Source organism: Equus caballus, chromosome 30, assembly GCF_041296265.1.
Source record: "Equus caballus isolate H_3958 breed thoroughbred chromosome 30, TB-T2T, whole genome shotgun sequence".
Lineage (NCBI taxonomy): Eukaryota > Metazoa > Chordata > Mammalia > Perissodactyla > Equidae > Equus > Equus caballus.
Genome location: NC_091713.1, coordinates 6,027,694 through 6,033,651, shown reverse-complemented (window position 1 = coordinate 6,033,651; position 5,958 = coordinate 6,027,694). Strand labels below are relative to the sequence as shown.

Below are 5,958 nucleotides of genomic sequence, written 5' to 3'. Positions count from 1 at the left end.
GAAATTGCTGGATCATATGGTAGTTCTACTTTTAATGTTTTGAGGAAGCTCCACAATGTTAAAAAAATTTTTAAAAAATCTAACTATATGCTATCTACAGTAGACCTATTCTAAATTTAAGAACACGCATAGACTGAAAATGAAATGATACAGTAAGATATTCCATGTAATTGGTAACCAGTAGAGGGCAGGATGACTAAAGCATTATCAAATATAAAATAAGCAAAAGAGACAAAGTCATTACAAACAACGAGTCATTTCCATAGGAAATTATAAAAATATAAATATATATGCATCCAAAATCAGAGGATCAAAATACATAAAGTGAATATTGATGGATCTAAAGGGATAAATACACAGTAATACAATAACAATAGAATGTATTGATATCCCACTTACAAAAATGGACAGAACACTTAAAGAGAAAATCAATAAGGAAACAACAGACTAGAACACTATTGGTGAGATGTACCTAACAGACACATCCAGAACATTCCACCAACAGTAGCAATACACATATTCTTTTAAAGAGCACACAGAATTTTCTTCAGGATAGACCATATGTTAGGGCACGAAATAAGTCTTAACAAACTTAAGAAGATTGAAATCATTCCAAATATCTTTTCTGAACACAGCAGAGTGAAACAAGAAATCAATAACAAGAGAAAATAGAAAAATTCACAAATTCATTGAAATTAAAATAAAACACTCTTGAATAACCATTGAACAAAAGAGGAAATCAAACGGAAATTGGAAAATGTCTAAGACGAATTAAAATGAAAGCATAACATACCAGGAATTATAGGATGTCCCAAAAGTATTGGTAAGAGGGAAGTTTATAGTGATTAACACCTATTTTTTTCTTATTTATTTATTTGTGGATGTACATCATAATATATTTCAAATTCTGTGTAGATTACATCATGTTCACCACCTGAAAAGTAATCATATTCCATCCCCTCACATGTGAGCCTAATTACCCCTTTTGTCCTCCCCATCCTTCCCCCATGGTAACCACCAATCGAATCTCCAATGCTATGTGTTTGTTTGTCGTTGTTTTTATCTTCTACTTATGAGTGGGATCATATGGAATTTTACTTTCTCCCTCTGACTTATTTCACTCAGCATAATACCCTCAAGGTCCATCCACGCTGTCACAAATGGCCGAATTTCATCATTTCTTCTGGCTGGTTAAAGTCAATACATTTTTATTTAGGGAATTTTACATATGATTCCTTCCACAGCCCATCAAGCTTACTTTATTTCCTCCAAAATTTGAGTCAAGATTCATCTACACGACTGCCGTTTTACAAAGAGCCTGTGCTTTTTTTTTAGATGAAATATATCTGACATATAACGTGGTGTAAATGTAAGGTGCATATGTTAAGTTGATGTATTTATATATTATAATATGATTCCCTTAGAAAAGAAAGAATTTAAAAAATGCATTGAGAACAGTGTTATATCAGCGAATGGAAGTTTTACCATTCTGTAATGGATGTAGAGAAGTCTTTAAGAATACTTGTAATAAACATTTCAAAGAATGGTAAAAAGACAAAAATAAATAAACAAATAAATATAACCCATGTTTAATCCACAGGTGTCATGTTAGTCAGCCCACAATTTTTTAGTTGAGTTTATTTTATCTCCACTTGAATATGGATATACTGATGACACACTTCAAAAATGTCCCACTTAGAAACTTTGGGAATTAATTTCTTCAAGAAATTTACTTTAGGGTCTTCTAAATATGAATTAAGTTCAAATCATATTCACTCCTAAGCTTCCACACCAAAGAATAGTACAGATATTTAAGATACTGTCAATACCTAAGATTAAAAAAAGTCAACTATTGGGTCTTTTATACTTTTAGGAACTCTGTATTGTAGTTCTTTCCCACAGATCTAACAGATAGTTCTGTGAGTAAAGCAAACCACATAGTTACTTGACGAGACATTTCCAATAATGTGAGTCTACAGAAAAAGCCCCATTGGATAGACCTCAATCCAAGATTTATATTTTGCCATTCTGTGTTAACATCTCCCATAATGAAGTGCTCCCATGGTTCACACTTGTACTTAGCAGCAAAGTCCTGCAATTTTCTCATGCATTTCATTTTATCCTAGAGCAAGAATGTACATTGGTGCTTAGACTTTCTTGAAGCTTTCCCCTCGTTAGCTGGTTGGAAGCAATAAGGGGTGTAGGAGGAAGCCCACGAGGAAAGCAAATACCATTGCATGACAACTTCTTCAAATAAGGTAATGGCGTGGTGTCTAGGCTAAGGAAAACTGTTCCTTCCTCTTTTTCAAGGGAGAGGAGGCTACTTACGATAATCAGGAGGATGCAAGATAATTTGTGATTTCATGGTTTTCACCCTGCCCTGCACAATTATGTCTGTCTAGATCTCAGACTCCCACTCTTTTCTTATCAGAATACTGACTTCAATAAAAAATTCCTGGTGAGGTTCCACATTCAGTCATCTTTACAGTTCTATCATTTTTATTATAAAACCCTGGACAAAAATTAGACCATAATCTCTGTGGGCAGGAGATGTGGCAACAGTGGGCATGAAAGCTCTGTGTTAAAAGTATGTCCATAAGATATATTAGATAGAGTGTATCTGGGGAGGCACCTAAATTGGATCCAATATACGCCCCTTTTCACAGTTACTATGCCTTGAAATAGAAGAAGACATCAACTAAAACTATGCCAACTGGAATTGACTATTTTTCAAAGCTTACAAGAGCAGAATCAAACTCCAGCAGCTGTGATCAATAATACATCCTTGAGATGAAGTAGCCTTGAAATTCATAGAATCTGAAAATCTGTCACTAGAGTTTATTGTGGAATTCACAGTTTTACATTCCCACATGGAGAAATAGATGATCATTTTCTCAAGCTAAAGAAATTCTAAAGCTCCTGGTACAGGAAAATTAATATAAAACTAGTAATCTTAATATAGTTGAGTAATTTATAAATAGAGATACAAGTTCCAAATAAACAAAAATACTCATTGAATTTTCTCTACGGATAAAAATACAAATAAGAAGAGAAATTGAAATCAGAAGATTCTTACTGTTCATACAATTAGTCTGTGGTGTTGATGGATGGTGACAAATGGTGATATCCATCTCCATTGCATAAACATAATTTTCATTCAAATATCACAGTCTCCTTCAAATTACTCTCTTTTCTGGATTATATCAATCTAACTAAAATAATTCATATCAGTGATGTAACTCTTCTGCTCCAAAGCATAAAAAATCCTCCTCTGGGTTACAATATTCTTTCTTTAATCAATTCTTATTTTCAAGTTCCCTACTATCAACTGCATATACTCTTCTAGGCCATATAAATATATCCATATTAATTTGGGTCATCTATGCCATAATCATAAGAACCTAATCTTATGAACAAATTATTATAATTGGGATGACTCAAGAGAAAACTTAAAACTTCCTCAAAATTAGAATGGATCATTTTAGGAGCAAAAAGTAATTTTTACAAACAGAATAATATTGAGTATAACCTAAATAATCAGAACCTTAGTAAGATAAAAAAGACTCCTTCAGAAGGCTGAATGTTCTCACAGTGTTATGTCACTCTTCTAGAAGGATCTTATTAAACATATGATAATAATTCAAAGTATAACCACAGGACATAGAAGAGAGATTATCTACATTACATGTCTTGTCCTTTACAACATGAAGCTTCTGTTAATTATTTAAATCTGGTGCTTTCTTTGAGTCAGGAAGAACAACCAAGTTGAAGGTTCATGGTCAGACATTATGATCCCACAGTATTTAATAAATGAACAGTTTGGAGGAAACCTTGCCAGGCTGTTGATATAAGCATATAGAAGTGTAAGTATAAATAGAGAACACAAAGAATCAATATGAGGAAGGGCAGAGATAATACTAGATCAAAACACAGTGCTATTAGGCAGGCAAGAGAGGCAGAGTAAAGCTTATGTCTTACATGACTGTTTCTACCTTGGGCTGTCTCTTTTTCTATAGAAAATTGAATCAATGTTAATCAGTATATGTGTTCATATTGCCTATCTTCTTGAAGAAACTATTTCTTATGCCCCACTTTAGGATTATGTTAACTATACAATAAGAGGAAGATATTCCCTATGGACTTGTTTGATCAATCCTAATGATAAAGAAAATTTGAAACTTCTATTAATCATTTGTCACCTGAGATCAACTTCATGTTCCATATTTTCCTCATGGCATTTTTCACTTCTGCATTTCTCAGTGTATAAATCAGAGGATTGAACAAAGGTGTTCCAATTGTATAAAACACAGCTATCATCTTGTCCATGGAGAAGGTGGTTGCAGACCGTGTGTATAAAAATATGAAAGGACCAAAGAACAAGATGACCACGATGACTTGAGAAATGCAGGTTGAGAGGGCTTTTTTCCTCACTTCAGAACTGTGGTTTCTCAGAGAACGCAAGATGATAACATACGAGAACATCACCATGACAAAACTCACTGTACAAATGGCCCCACTGTTGGACACCAAGAGTAGATTGACCATGTAGGTGTCTGCACAGGCAAGTTTCAACAAAGGCTACAAGTCACAGAAATAGTGATCAATCACATTGGGACCACAGAAGGGTAAACTCCAGGCCATAGAAATCTGAGCTGAAGAATGTACATAGGACCCCACCCAGGCAACAGTCACCAATGCACCACAGACTTGATGGCTCATGATGATCGTGTAGCATAGAGGCTTACAGATGGCCACATAGCAGTCAACAGCCATGATAATTAAGATGAAGGTCTCCAGGCAGCCAAAGAAATGTGATGAAAAGACTTGGATCATGCACTCATTGAAAGAAATAGTGGTCTTCCTCAAAAGGGCATCCACAATCATTCTAGGGCCTATGGATGTAGAGAGGAAGGTATGAGATAAAGATAAGTGGAAAAGGAAGACGTATATTGGACTTCCAAGTGCCTGGCTGGTCTTGATGGTAGCAATAATCAGAAAGTTATCCAGCAAAGTCCCCAAATAAGTAAGAAAGTGACAAACACTATTTTCTTCCTAACAGGTTCCTGGGTTAACCCAAGCAGAATGAACTCAGTCACATTATTATTTAGCTGCATGATTTCTTGAATGAGAAGAAGGAGTGTGAAATGGTTCATCTGCAAAAAATAAGGGAATTAATTCAGGGTTGTATGTGTAACGTATAGTGTGATATATGATGTTATGGAATATTTTAACAAAAATAAATGTTCCTTATCATGGGCATTTTAGCTTTTGCTTCTTAGTAACTCACCTCAACACTTTATTCCACAGTTTGTAATGTGGCTCCATTTTATTATTAATTTCATGATTTTTCCATATTTAATAAATTGGCATCCATATTCGGATGGTGTATCACTTGGGATTTTGGATATATCTGACTACTTTTGGAAGTTCATAATATAAATTGAAAATTATACCCCAGCCCCTACCCATAAAGAATATCTTCTTTACACATATATTTATCATTGTATATTTGTTACACATAATTCTAGAAATGTCTATTTTTTAATATATATTATGCTTCCCTTCACTGGATGCCCATTTCCAGATATTAGAGCTTGAAAAGAGAAACAGGAAGTACTTATATTCTCTAAAAATATGATGTTACCTTGTGGTGCTCTTATGATATTTAGTATTTGATATATACTAATGTAGAGAAGTGAATATTCCTTAATAGTTGGCAATATCTCAAATATCCTTATTTCTACATTTTTCTTTTTCCCACTTCAGAAAGACACCCCTTAGAGGACCCAAAGTCCCTAAGGTTGCATATAAATGAAAGAGAGGTGTTATAACTCAACAGTTCTTGTTTTCATAATTCAAGTGTTTAACTTAAACATTTTACACCTGAAGTGATTTTGGGAGGACACCAAGCAGTTCATGTAGGATCAGATGATGGTTGTAATCTCCAGTAGAGTTTGT

At 34.1% G+C, this 5,958-nt stretch overlaps 1 non-coding gene and 1 pseudogene across 1 annotated transcript; both read right to left on the bottom strand.

Moving 5' to 3' along the window:
- Positions 1-1,876: 1,876 nt before the first annotated feature.
- On the bottom strand, positions 1,877-2,006 carry LOC138921615 (small nucleolar RNA SNORA18). Its single transcript, XR_011434320.1, has one exon. It is a non-coding gene; the product is annotated as a small nucleolar RNA SNORA18 (small nucleolar RNA).
- A 2,182-nt stretch (positions 2,007-4,188) lies between these two features.
- LOC138921513 (olfactory receptor 4C16-like) lies at positions 4,189-5,114 on the bottom strand (annotated as a pseudogene).
- Positions 5,115-5,958: the final 844 nt, after the last annotated feature.